A 14,467-nucleotide genomic window follows, 5' to 3' on the forward strand; every position below is an offset into this window, starting at 1 on the left:
TCCATCTCATCATACTCTGGCTGCAATGCCTACTCTTTAATTCTCTGCAGAGAGCGTTGCAAAAGACAGACAAGTGGGATGCTGATGCTAATGATGGCGTCATCGCCACTCACCATCTTGGTGAACTCCTCAAAGTTTGTCAGGATGGTACATATGTCAGACATCCAGGTCCACTCCTGAGGTCTTATGTGTGGAGTCTGACCTGAATATCGACGGCCTTGTTGCAGCTGGTACTCCACAACTGCTCTCTTCTGCTCACAAATCCTTTGCAACATGTGGAGGGTAGAGTTCCAATGTGTGGGGACATCACACACCAGTCGGTGTGCCGGAAGCTGCAAACGCTGCTGCAACACAGCAAGGGCAGCGGAAGCTGTAGCCGACTTCCGAAAATGAGCTGACAGGCAGCGTACTTTGACGAGCAGATCTGGCAACTCGGGGTACGATTTAAGAAACTGCTGAACCTCGAGGTTAAGCACATGAGGCAGGCATGGTACGTGTGTGATCTCGCCTCGCCTCAGAGCCGCCACCAGGTTACGGCCATTGTCACACACGACCATGCCTGGATGTAGGATCAGCGGTCTCAGCCACAGATCTGCCTGCTCTTTCACAGCTATCCACAACTCACAAGCAGTGTGAGGTTTATCACCTAAGCTTATGAGTTTCAGTACAGCCTGTTGCCGCTTGGCAGTGGCAGTACTGCAGTGCTTCCAGCATGTAACTGATGTGGTGATATCTGAGATGGAGGCTGAACATGAGGAGGAGGAGGAGGATGATGCGCAGGAGCTGTACACTGTGGGGGCAACTCTGACTGACAAAGGACCCACAATCCTCGGTGTGGGGAGGATGTGTTCCGTCCCGAGGTCCGACTGGGTCCCGGCTTCCACTATGTTTACCCAGTGTGCCGTCAGGGAGATGTACCATCCCTGGCCACAAGCACTTGTCCACATGTCCATTGTCAGGTGGACTCTCCCAGTAACTGCATTGTTGAGGGCTTGGCAGATGTTTTGGGACACGTGCTTGTGTAGTGCGGGGATGGCACACCGGGCAAAATAGTGTCGGCTGGGGACCGAGTACCGAGGAACGGCCACCGCCATAAGGTTGCGGAAGGATTCCGTCTCCACCAGCCTAAAAGGCAGCATTTCCAACGCAAGCAGTCGTGAAATGTGCGAATTTAGGACTGTGGCCTGTGGGGCGATGGCTGCGAATTTGCGCTTTCATTCAAAGGTCTGGGATATGGACAATTGAACGCTGCGGTGGGACGTGGACTGGACGTTGATGCTGTTTCTTGAGAAACTGCCATAACATTTGAAGACTGAGAGGAGGGGGCATCTTTGCATGCAGTATGAACAGGGGATTGCCTTGCACGCAAAACAGGGGGTTCTCTTACATGCACAACAGCGGAAGAAGCAGTGGTGACACCCGTGGTGACACCCGCTGACACTGGTCGTGGACCGTGGGGTTCGCCCCACAAAGTCGGGTGCTTTGCTGACATGTTCCTGATCATGCTGGTGGTGGTCAGGCTGGTAGTTTTGTCACCCCTGCTGATGCTGGCATGGTAGGTGGTACAAATGGCCTTTTTGGGGTTATCAGCAGAGTCTTTAAAAAAATTCCAGACTCTGGAAGACCTACCGGTTGTACTGGCAACATCCCTCGTGTTGGTGTTATGGGGAACTGTTGCTTGCCTTTTGTGTGCGGCCACCACACTGCTTCTTTCTGCCTGTTGGGGTACTCTGCCTCCCTCCCCCTGTGTGCTGCTGGCCTCGCTCTGCGCGTCCTCCTGCCACTTTGGGTCAGTTACTAGATCAACCACCACCTCTTCCTCTTTCACTTGCGCACCACGATCCTCCTCCTCACTTCGTGGCAATTGTGTCTCGTCATCGTCCACCTCTTGTGACAAATTGGCAGCGTCGACTTCCTGTGGCTGTTCAAATATTTGGGCATCGCTACATGGGATCTCCTCTTCCACCACTTCAAGCAGAGCAGGCGAGGGGCACAAATATGGAAATGGACCAGGGAACAGCTCTTCAGAGTGTCCAACTGTGGGATCAGTTGCTGTCTGACGACACTCGGCATGGTGGAAGGAAGGAGCATCAGGGTGAGGAGGAGTATGCGGTCGAGACTCACGGCTACTAAAACTTGACCGTGTGGAAGACAGACTGGAGGTGGTGGTGCCCAGGTAACTGGAAGTATTATCTGCTATCCAATTAATAACCTGTTCACACTGATCAGTTTGCAATACTGGTGTTGTAGTGTGCTTCCCTAGTAATTCGGTCAAGAAGTGGGAGCGAGAAGATGTGGCTGTTGGTTGTGGCACATTTTCACCTTGGCCACGGCCCCGTCCTCTACAAGCACCATCAACAGAACGTCCAGTTCCATGTCCCTTGCCACTCACCTTGCCCATTGTAAATGAAGTAAAATAGCTTACACTCGCACGATCAATGGATAAAGGGTAATAAAAAGGAGATTAGAACCGTGGAAGAGGAAAACCATAGTTCTATTTTTCTGGCCTACACCAGAATCTTTTAAACAGATATATTTGTGTTTGAACAGTCATGGAGACACTATTACTGTTTTTTTTTTACGGAAAAAAAGGCCAAAAGCAGGATAATACAGAGATTTGAACCGTGGAACTGCAAAACCACAGTTCTAGTTATGTCGCCTACACCAGAATCTTTTAAACAGATATATTTGTGTCTGAACAGTCAGCGAGACACTATTACTGTTTTTTTTTACGGAAAAAAGGTCAAAAGCAGGATAATACAGAGATTTGAACCGTGGAACTGCAAAACCACAGTTATAATTATCTGGCCTACACCAGAATCTTTTAAACAGATATATTTGTGTCTGAACAGTCAGCGAGATACTATTACTGTTTTTTTTTACGGAAAAAAGGCCAAAAGCAGGATAATACAGAGATTTGAACCGTGGAACTGCAAAACCACAGTTATAGTTATCTGGCCTACACCAGAATCTTTTAAGGAGATATATTTGTGTCTGAACAGTCAGGGAGACACTATTACTGTTTTTTTTTATGGAAAAAATGCCAAAAGCAGGATAATACTGAGATTTGAACCGTGGAACTGCAAAACCACAGTTCTAGTTATCTCGCCTACACCAGAATCTTTTAAACAGATATATTTGTGTCTGAACAGTCAGCGAGACACTATTACTGTTTTTTTTACGGAAAAAAGGCCAAAAGCAGGATAATACAGAGATTTGAACTGTGGAACTGCAAAACCCCAGTTATAATTATCTGGCCTGCACCAGAATCTTTTAAACAGATATATTTGTGCCTGAACAGTTAGCGAGACACTATTACTGTTTTTTTTACGGAAAAAAGGCCAAAAGCAGGATAATACAGAGATTTGAACCGTGGAACTGCAAAACCACAGTTCTAGTTCTCTGGCCTACACCAGATTTTTTTAAACAGATATATTGGTGTCTGAACAGTCACAGACACACTCAATTTCTTTTTTCGGGGGGAAAAATACCAAAAGGTTAATAAGACGCGTATTTGTACAGTCTGACTGAGGAAAAAAAAATACAGGATTTAGATGAAAAAAAAAAGGATTTTTCCTGACCCCTGAGACCGGGGGATAAGTCTAGCAATTTGACCAACAGGAGCACACAGGACTGTAATGCAGTGTTTGCTGGTATAACCACTGCGTCTCCTATACAGCCTGCCTGATATCTGGGATGGATATTAGTCCCGAGAAGGACTGTTTGTTTGATTTGGCAGGCTTTAGAGACCCTACACTACCTATTTCACACTATATATCTCTCCCTAACTCATCAGCACTGACCCTACACTGTCCCGGCATTACAGTGACTGGCTGGCAATCCCTGCATGTTCATTGGCTCTGTAAAGAGCGCCAAACATGCAGGGCGGAGACCCGAGCTCCCGCCGAGCAACCCCGGAAATGCTCGGTGCTCGCTGAACATCCCGAATAGCGTGATGCTCGGGCGAGTACCGAGCAGTGTCGAGCATGCTCGCTCAACACTAATATCTATATACAATGTGTCCGGCAGCCACTGGGATGTAGCCACAACAATACACTGAGGCCCCTGATCATGTGACCACTGACTCCTCCCCTCCTGTGACCTCATCACAGGTCCTGTGCACACAGAACAGCCATATATGTGGTGGCAGCTCTGCAGGTGGAGGTATGTGGAGATTCCCCATTACTGGGTGCAGGGGACATTAACCCCTTCAGCACTGAGACTCTTTTGGTGTCTTGTGTTACCACTCTATAGAATCATAACGTTTTTGTTCTGTTTACTGTAATAGATACATACGATCCAACTATGGAAGACATGAAGTGAGGAAACGTATTATTCTCATAGTACAGTGCCCCTTTTTTGGGCCCCCACACAGTGAAATGCCCCCATTATGCCCCTTATGTAGTATGTATGATGCCCCCCACACAGTATAATGTTCCCACTGTACCGCCATCCCCCCATACACAGTCTAATGTTCCCAGAGTACCGACATCCTCACCATACAGTATATATGAGAGTCTTTTGGGGTCTCTGTGTGGTGTGAACAGTGACGTAACCGCTGTGAACAGAATGCGGCTTAGCTGGTTCCAAAGTCCATGTTAGATCCATTCAGACAACTGCAGGATGAAAGGACAGAAGCCCAAAGAAGTTCTCACAAAATGCCATGATTTATCTTCTAGTTCAGTTCAAATTTTACATTTTCACACGGAAATGGGTAAAAATGGCATCAAATTTCATATGAATGTACAAATACCCCATATGTGGCTGTGCAGTACTGCATAGGTACACAGCGAGACTCGGGAGGGACGGAGCGCTATTTGACTCTTGGAGAACAAATTTTTGTAGAATAGTTTGCCGAGTCCATAAACAGAGCCCATAAGTGTCAAAGAGTAGAATCCCCCCTTAAGTGACCCCATTTTTGAAATTACACCAAGCTGGGAATTTATCTACAGGTGTACTGAAGATTTTGACTCCATGGGGGTTAATAATAATAATAATAATAATAATAATAATTTTTATTTCTATAGCGCCAACATATTCCGCAGCACTTTACAATTAAGCGAGGGCATATACAGACAATGAATTCAATACAATTTAAGACAGTTAAACAGTTACATTAGGAGTGAGGTCCCTGCTCGCAAGCTTACAATCTACAAGGGCATAGGGGGACACAATAGGTGAGAAGTGCTTGTTATTTCAGGTCTGGCAATGATAATAAATAGGGATTTTCCTATAAAGCTGTATGATCCGGTCATCAGCCAGTATGTTTAAGTGCAACACTCAAGTACCGAGTGCAGTTTTCTTGTGCATGGAGGGTGTGGAGACAGATGAAGAGAAGGGAACAGATTCTGAATAATATTTAGAAGGAGGGAACAGGGGAAAGTTAATTTACTGAGTAGCTAAGGTGGTAGGCTTGTTTAAAGAGATGGGTTTTTAAAGCGCGCTTGAAGACATGGGGGCTAGGCATCAGTCGGATTGCCTTCCAGAGAACTGGCGCAGCACGAGAGAAGTCTTGGAGACGGAGGTGCGAGGTTCGGATTGTGGGGGATGTTAGTCTTAGGTCATTTGTAGAACGGAGGGCACATGTAGGGCTATAGGCAGAGATGAGAGAGGAGATATAAGGCGGTGCAGAACTGTGGAGAGCTTTGTGGGTGAGAGCGATGAGTTTAAATTGGACCCTGTAGTGGACGGGCAACCAGTGTAAAGACTGGCACAAGATGGAGGCATCGGTGAAGCAGCTGGACAGAAATATGACCCTGGCTGCCGCATTCAGGACGGATTGGAGAGGAGAAAGTTTGGTAAAAGGGAGACCGATCAGAAGAGAGTTCGATGTTAGGTAGAGTTGAGTTAATAGAGGGGAGAAACACAAGAAGTTCAGTTTTAGAGAGATTCAGTTTAAAATAGAGGGAGGACATGATGTTAGAGACAGCGGACAGACGATCCTTGGTATTTTGTATTAGGGTAGGGGTGATGTCAGGTGAAGAGGTGTATAGTTGGGTGTTGTCAGCATAGAGATGATACTGGAACCCAAATCTGCTGATTGTTTGTCCAATAGGGGCAGTGTATAGAGAGAAGAGGAGGGGGCCTAGGACTGAGCCCTGCGGGACCCCGATATTAAAGGGACGAGGAGAGGAAGAGGAGCCGGCAAAAGATACCGTGAAGGAGCAGTCAGAGAGGTAGGAGGAGAACCAGGAGCACAGTGAGGAGGAGCTGGTGATCCACAATGTCAAATGCTGCAGAGAGATCCAGGAGAATCAGCAGGGCGCAGTGACGTTTGGATTTAGCTGTTAGTAGATCATTCGAGACTTTAGTGAGGGCAGTTTCAGTGGAGTGTAAGGAGCGGAAATCAGATTGTAGAGGGTCGAGGAGAGAGTTATCTGAGAGATAGCGGATTAGACGGCAGTGAACCAAGCGTTCCCGGAGTTTAGAGATGAAAGGAAGGTTAGAGACAGGTCTGTTATTAGCAGTGCAGTTCTGGTCCAGGGATGGCTTTTTAAGTAAAGGCGTTATGATAGTATGTTTAAATGATGAGGGAAAGATACCTGAAGAAAGGAAGGTTAAATATTTTAGTCAGGTGAGTGGTGACCACCGGTGAGAGAGACTGCAGGAGATGTGAAGGAATGGGGTCACTGTTGCAGGTTGTAGGTCGAGAAGAAATGAGGAGCTGGGTAACTCCTTCTTCTGTAACAGGCTCAAAGATGGCTAGTGAGCTTGAAGTGTGGCCGGGAAGAGGAACCAGGCACTGAGGAGATCTCCTGATGGATGTAGTTGATTTTTTTCTAGGAAATAAGTGGCCAGATCCCCCCGCTGAGGTTGGTGGTGGGGGCCTGTGCTTTAGGTTTCAGCAGGGAGTGCAAGGTTTCAAAAGTCGTTTTGGATTGTTGGACAGTGAAGTGATGAGAGTGGTGAAGTAGGATTGTTTGGCCAGATGAAGAGCAGAGTAATAGGTTTTGAGCATGAATTTATAGTGGATGAAGTCCTCTGCTAAAAGAGATTTTCTTCACTGATGCTCAGCACACCTTGAGCAACTCTGAAGAAAGCGTGTTTGTATTGTGTGCCAGGGCTGCCGTTGTCTGTGTTGGGTCTTTCTGCGTGTAGAAGGTGCTGCTCCATCTAGGGCGCTCTTCAGTGTATTATTGTAGTGTGACAATGCTAAGTCCGGACAGGAGAGGGAGAAGATGGGGGCTAAAGATGTGTGGAGATTGTCCTTAAGCTGCTGGGTATTAATGGTACGTGTATTCCTAGAAGAGTGGTAAGTGGGGGTGTCCCGGGTGAGGAGACAGTTCTTGACAGAGAAGGAAAAAAGGTTGTGGTCCGAGAGCAGGAGAGGGGAGTTAGTAAAGTCATGCAGCGAGCAGAGACGGGAGAAGACTAGGTCCAGAGTATTCCTGTCTTCGTGCGTAGGAGAATTAGTAAATTGTGAGAGGCCGAATGAGGAGATTAGAGAAAGTAGATGAGAGGCAGATTGGGAGAGGGGATTGTTGATGGGGATATTAAAGTCTCCCATGATGATGGTGGGGATGTCACAGGATAGAAAGTGAGGAAGCCAGGTGGCAAAATGATCCAGGAACTAGTGGGAGGAGCCTGGAGGGCGATACACAACCACCACTCGCAGGGAGAAGGGTTTGAAGAGTCTGATGGTGTGCACTTCAGAGGAAGGAAACATAAGTGAGGGAACTGGGGGGATGACCTGGAAAGCACATTGTGGTTAAAGGAGCAGACCAACACCTCCACCTTGTCTATTCTCAGGTCTGGCGGTATGTGAAAATTTCAGCCCCCCAAATGAGAGAGCAGCAGCTGCAGTGGTGTCTGAATGCCTAATCCAGGTTTCAGTAATAGCCAGAAGGTTAAGCGAATTAGAGAGAAAAAATCGTGAGTGTAAGTTAGTTTGTTACACGCAGACCGTGTGTTCCAGAGAGCACAGTGGACAGCAATAGGAGAGGGCATGCACTGAATGTTAATAAGATTAGCAGGGTTTCTATAGGCAGCTGGAGGAGAGTGTTGTGTGCTAGTGGAGAGAGGCCCAGGATTGGGGGAGATGTCGCCAGCGACTAGTAGAAGGAGAAAAAAGAGAAAGAGCAGGTGGTGCAATGATTTGTATGAACGTTTTGAGTGCTGTGTGGAGGTAGTGGATGGTTTGGAGTGGGTGAGAAAGGTCAGTAGAGCCTCAGAGTTATACATGGGAGAGCGGAGAAAGAAGGGGTTGATATGGAGAGAGTGCAGAGAATGTGTTAAAGGGCGGGCGAGATGTGAGAAAGTAGAGGTTAAAACAAGTAAGAAGCAGATTGCTATGACCAATGCATAATGCAATACAACTGATCAAGAAGCAGCATGCTTGTATTTGTTTTTCAGAAACAAACAGCAATGTATGTTGCTTAGTGAAAATTGCCCCATTAGCGAGACACATGAAAAGTGTACAACGAGGTGAAACCGGAGAAATCTCCTTTTATATCATTGAAGTGGTTAAACCCAATGTGAGAGGGGGTGATCACAATAGATGTATCCTCAAAAAGGAAAGTGACTGGATTGTTAGACTGGATTCACTAGCCCCAAAGGAACTCAATGAGCAAATTTCCTATGTCTGTTTTGTATGAATACAGCCCCATTTTGGATTACATTTTTGGGTTTTATACTCTACCCATTGCTACTCAGTTCCCTGTGAATGGGGTTCATATATTGTTGTACTTCATTGAGATATCTGAGCTTCTTAATCAGAATTATCAGTTACTATTTAGTAATTAATAACTGTTGTGTATCTCTATGCAATAGAGGTCAAATTTGACCATTTAGGAATATACTATGAGCTATCATCTCATATTTTATTGTTAGCCAAAAACTCACAAGGTATAACGCCTGCATAATAAGATGGTCAGCTTGAGGCACGTGCCTCAGATGACCCTTCCAAACAACTCCACAGAAAATTTATAACATAGAGGAGAAAGCTTGGAGTTTTGTCGCTTCAAAATGTAATAATCTTTATTGAATATAAATATTTATAAATTACAAAACATGAATTGCTTTTAAAAATGCATGACAAACAAACAGAGGTGCTGACGACTCAGTCTGGTGCTCAAAAATATCAAGAGTCACAACAAAATAGTCTGGTGCACTGTAACTATTAGTGACGTGGGCGCGTATGCGCCATAGACACCATGCGTGATTGGTCATCCTCTGTGCCATGTGATCAGTTGCCGCGTCAACAAAAGGTCCTGTTCGCCGATCAATAGAACATTCCTCCATGATGAAGCAGCACATATAAGCAACTAAATGCGAAGCGGGGATCTGAGTGGTCTTTTCCTTGGGCTGACAACTCCTACTGAGTTTTTGGTACATTTTGACTCTCCTCCCCCCATAAAAGTACTTTCTCTAATCCCCTCCACGACAGCACCAACAGGAGGTTGCCTACCCATCCTTATTAGGGACAGAAAACACAAGATTGTCTCTCCATCCTTAGTGTTTTTCCTGTCCCTAAGGGATGAAGAGGTTTCTTTCTGAGGGGCTGTGGCCGCTAAATAGCTTTCCCATTTTAGATACCTTAAGCCTTGGATCGATCGCCCTGTGCCTTCCATCCCTGCGCTGCTCCTGTGCGGGACCCCACCATCCTCCTGCGCCTTGGCAATGCTGGATGGTGGTAGAGAGGGCTGGGGGCCTCCTGTAGCTCCCCAGCCAGTTGACGATGTCTCCCCTTCTCCTCTGGGCACCGCGCATGTCTCTCTCCTCCGGTGCTTCTCTGGCAGAGTGAAACGCGCATGGGAAGTGACGCGCGCCAGGTGATTCAGTGAAGCGCAGCATGACTTCCGGTTGTGTTCCACGGTGGAACACACCGCCATTTTCGCTGGAAATTTGAACAATTGAACTGCGGTAAGCACCAAAATGACAGTACCTGAGAAGGGAGATCTCCATCCTATTGGAGGAGGAATGCTCTGGATCTCCGTTTCCTGCATAAAAGGACCCTGATTGAAGACACCATAGGGTAGGACTGAGGTTTTAATGATGGATGTGTCTTCACTTAAAGCTGCATCTGCAGAGCCCAGCGCAATCCCTGACCCAGTGAGTATATCTGGTAAGGGTAGCTCCCCCTTTGTGCAGGATCCTTCCTTATGTCTTCCCTTTTTGTTTTAGGGTGACAAGGATCCTGCACCAAAGTAAAAAAAAAAACCTGCAAGTCGCAAGTGTGCCATTTGCAACAAAAACTCCCATCCACCCACAAAAAAACGCTCTATGTCAGCCGTGAATGGAGAAAATTATCTGAGAGGAACAACCCTCTTTAATGGATGAAGTCAGAGCAATGGTGCGCCAGGAGATCCAGTCGTCCTTAGCCACCTTCTCACAATCATATTCTGGGGTCCCTCAATATCAAAAAGACGAAATACGCCCCAGAAGAAAGCTCAGACTCGGAGGCGGAAAATTCAGCTCCGGAGAAATGGTTGGAGGAAGGCGAAATAACTCCAAATTATAACACTAAGCAAGAAGATAAAAAATTCTTCTTTTCCTCTGATGACATGGAGGAACTTTTATTCGCTGTCAGAAACGCAATGGGAGTGGATGAAGAGAAAATGTCACACACGATCCAGGTGATAAATACAATACCTGCACAGACAATAATTACATCACCTGTGCAATACTAAGGAAATCCTGAAAACATGATCTATTGGTGGTTCTTGAGGACTGAAGCTAGAGAACACTGATCTAAAAGACCGCTTCCCCTTGGATGAGGACATTTCTAAATGCTGGACAGAAATTCCTAAAGTCGACATTCAGGTAGCCAGAGTAGCAAAAAAGACTACCCTACCCTTTGAAGACTCCTCCCAGTTTAACCCCTTTACCCCCGAGGGTGGTTTGCACGTTAATAACTAGGCCAATTTTTACAATTCTGACCACTGTCACTTTATGAGGTAATTACTCTGAAACGCTTCAACGGATCCCGCTGATTCTGAGATTGTTTTTTTCGTGACATATTGTACTTCATGATAGTGGTAAAAATTTCTTCAAAATCACTTGCGTTTATTTGTGCAATAATTGGAAATTTGGCGAAAATTTTGAAAATTTCACAATTTTTAAAATTTTAATTTTTATTCCGTTAAATCAGAGAGATATGTTACACAAAATAGTTAATAAATAACATTTCCCACATGTCTACTTTACATCAGCACAATTTTGGAACCAACATTTTTTTTTATTAGTGCGCTATAAGGGTCAAAAGTTGATCAGCGATTTCTCATTTTTCTTACAAAATTTACAAAACCATTTTTTTAGCGACCACATCACATTTGAAGTGACTTTGAGGGGCCTTTATACCAGAAAATACCCAAAAGTGACACCATTCTAAAAACTGCACCCCTCAAGGTGCTCAAAACCACATTCAAAAAGTTTATTAACCCTTCACGTGCTTCACAGGAATTTTTGGAATGGGGAAGAAAAAAATGAACATTTAACTTTTTTCACAAAAATGTTACTTTAGACCCCAATTTTTTTATTTTTGCAGGGGTAACAGGAAAAAATGGACCCCAAAATTTGTTGTGCAATTTCCCCTGAGTACGCAGATACCCCATATGTGGGGAAAAAACACTGTTTGGGCGCACAGCAGGGCTCAGAATGGAAGGAGGGCCATTTGACTTTTTGAATGTAAAATTTGCTTGAATAATTAGCGGACGCCATGTTGCGTTTGGAGAGCCCCTGATGTGCCTAAACAGTGGAAACCCCTCACAAGTGACACCATTTTGGAAACTAGACCCCTGAGGGAACTTATCTAGATGTGTGGTGAGCATCTTGAACCCCCAGGTGCTTCACAGAAGTTTATAACATGGAGCCGTGAAAATAAAATTTTCACATTTTTCCCACAAAAATGTTTTTCAGCCCCCAGTTTTGCATTTTCATAAGGGTAACAGGAAAAATTGCACCATGCAACTTGTTGTGCAATCTCTCCTGAGTAAGCCGATACCCCATATGTGGGGGAAAACCACTGTTTGGGTGCACGGCAGGGTTCAGAAGGGAAGGAGTGCTATTTGACTTTTTGAATGTAAAATTTGCTTGAATAATTAGCGGATGTGCCCATGATGTGCCTAAACAGTGGAAAACCCACACAAGTGACACCATTTTGGAAACTAGACCCCTGAGGGAACTTATCTAGATGTGTGGTGAGCACCCTTAACCCCAGGTGGTTCACAGAAGTTTAGAACATAAAGCCATGAAAATAAAAAAATCTAACTTTTTCTGCAAAAATTATCTTTTTGCCCCAATTTTTTTAGTTTCACAAGGGTAAGAGGAGAAAATGGAACCTAAAAACTGTTGTGCAATTTCTACTGAGTACGCCAATACCCCATATGTGGGGAAAATACACTGTTTGGGCGCACGTCAGTGTTCAAAAGGGAAGGAGCACTCTGTGACTTTTTGAACGCAAAATTGCCTGGAATCAAGAGCGGACACCATGTCACATTTCGGGAGACCCTGATGTGCCGAAATAGTGGAAACCCCCCCACAAGTGACCCCATTTTGGAAACTAGACCCCTCAAGAATTTTATCAAGGGGTATAGTGTACATTTTGAACCCAAAGGTACAACAGAATTTGATAACATTAGGTCATTATATTGAATAAGTTGTCATTAGTCTTGAGTGCAAGTGCTCGCTACTTGAGTTTGCATCGGGTACTCGGGTATGCACCAAGTATCGCGGGTGCTCGAATGACATGCTCGAGTCCCCGCCCTGCATGTTTCACGGTTGTTAGACAGCCAAAAAAAAAACATGCGGGGATCGCTCGTGCATGGCAGGCGATCCCAGCAACGTTTTTTTGGCCTCAAAGCATATGGGGCAGAGACTCGAGCATGTCACTCGAGCACCCGCGATACTCAATGCATACCCGAGTACCCGATGCAAACTCAAGTAGCGAGCACTTGCGCTCAACACTGGTCGCCATATTGTCATCATTTTTTTTTCCATTACTTTTGAAAAAAATTAACAAAAAAGCAGTGGCGCTGGTAGGTGGTCAGTTGGGCTTGCAGCAAATTTGGAACAAGAGCCACTACTTGTCCAAAGGTATCAGTGACTGGTACCGAAAAGTGATTAAAATTAAGTAAATTCGCGCTTCCCTTTAGACCAAAATATGATTAGATAATGGGCTAGTTAATGCTAATTAGGTGGATATAATGGTATGTCGGTATAAGTAAATGAATAAATAGATAAATAAATATATAAATAGATGAATAAATTATTAAAATATATAAAATAAAACAGCTGTCATTAAATTAGTATATGAACCCAGAGAGAGTAGATGGAAAGATGTCAAGTCACAATAAAAATGATTTTATTTCGTATCGTTTAAAAAATGAGGGTGAAGGAGTAAAACCAAATGGGGTCTTTGGGCACAGTTAAAATTTAACAATGGGAGGGCTGAGATAAAAATGGGGTGAGTGAGTACTGTGGTGGAAGTGGTAATAGGGGTCTGGAATAGTAAGGGTTACCTGGTTATAATAGGGTCTGGAATAGCTCATAGGTGGCGGGTAGTTCTCATGTATAGCGCTAGGAGGCTAGTGGGAATAAGATGGGATGGGTTATAACAATGTACGGTCACTTGTGGTAATAGATAGGTGTATGTGAAAATATTACTTACTATTCCAGACCCCTATTACCACTTCCACCACAGTACTCACTCACCCCTCCCTCTATTCCCAACAGAACTACTACCTTTTTACAAACAGCGGATCCCACTGTCACACCAGGGACGTCTCCGCCACCTGTGAATCTACTCCAGATCAATCTACCGACAGGTAACTATTACCAGCCCTAGTTCACACTAATAGTATCCCACATAGATACTCATCCACCTCCCTCTCAACTTTTACAGGAGAACCTCTACCCGGTGTACCCCGGAATATCCAACCAGCGGATCCCACCAGGATTTCATTTTTATCTCAGCCCTCCCATTGTTTTTTTTTTTTTTTTTTTTAAACCAATTATTTTTATTTAGGTTTCAAAAATTTTAACAGCAAACAGTTATCAATATACATATAACAATTCACATAACGTGTAATAATACAGTCAAAACCCTCTCCCCCCTCCCCCCTCCCGCCAATACTCCTTATGCCGGGCATACCTGGGAACATTGACAATCATATTACCACCATCCATACGGACCATATTTTCCCAAAAGTTCTCTCTCCATGCCTCCGCCTATAAATGCTTTCCTCTAAATGCATTACCGTACGTGTCTGAGCAATAAATTCCCTCCTAGTGGGGGGTTCCGAATCTGTCCATTTTCGTGCTATTAGTTTGCGTGCCACATATAGCAATCGCGCTATCGCCACTTTGTAATGTTCTGAGACAGGTATTCCATCCACCTCCCCCAAAACACACAGCACCAGGTTTCTGTCAATTGTACATGTATAAGCCCTCTCAATTTTGCTGACAACGAACAACCAATAAGCCACCAACCGTGGGCATGACCATAGCATGTGTAGCAGTCCGGCCTGGT

The 14,467-nt window shown here is 45.0% G+C and overlaps 2 protein-coding genes across 4 annotated transcripts in view; both read left to right on the forward strand.

Annotated features, from left to right (window-relative positions):
• The window catches only part of LOC141271986 (uncharacterized), a 1,184,418-nt gene that overhangs the window by 1,040,808 nt on the left and 129,143 nt on the right, over window positions 1-14,467 (forward strand). The window lies entirely within an intron of this gene.
• Window positions 4,080-14,467, forward strand: part of LOC141271999 (uncharacterized) — a 71,958-nt gene continuing 61,570 nt past the window's right edge. Inside the window, exons 1-2 of one of the 3 annotated variants that reach the window (XM_073682274.1) lie at window positions 4,103-4,164; window positions 6,056-6,176. The gene's annotated coding sequence lies outside the window, so the exon portion shown is untranslated. Of the gene's footprint in view, window positions 4,165-6,055; window positions 6,177-14,467 lie in introns of all 3 variants that reach the window. The other 2 variants (XM_073682276.1, XM_073682273.1) reach the window with 2 other exon arrangements.

The sequence above is a fragment of the Phyllobates terribilis genome, unplaced genomic scaffold, assembly GCF_046119375.1.
Source record: "Phyllobates terribilis strain yellow unplaced genomic scaffold, ASM4611937v1 Scaffold_5__5_contigs__length_657084704, whole genome shotgun sequence".
NCBI classification, from domain to species: Eukaryota; Metazoa; Chordata; class Amphibia; order Anura; family Dendrobatidae; genus Phyllobates; species Phyllobates terribilis.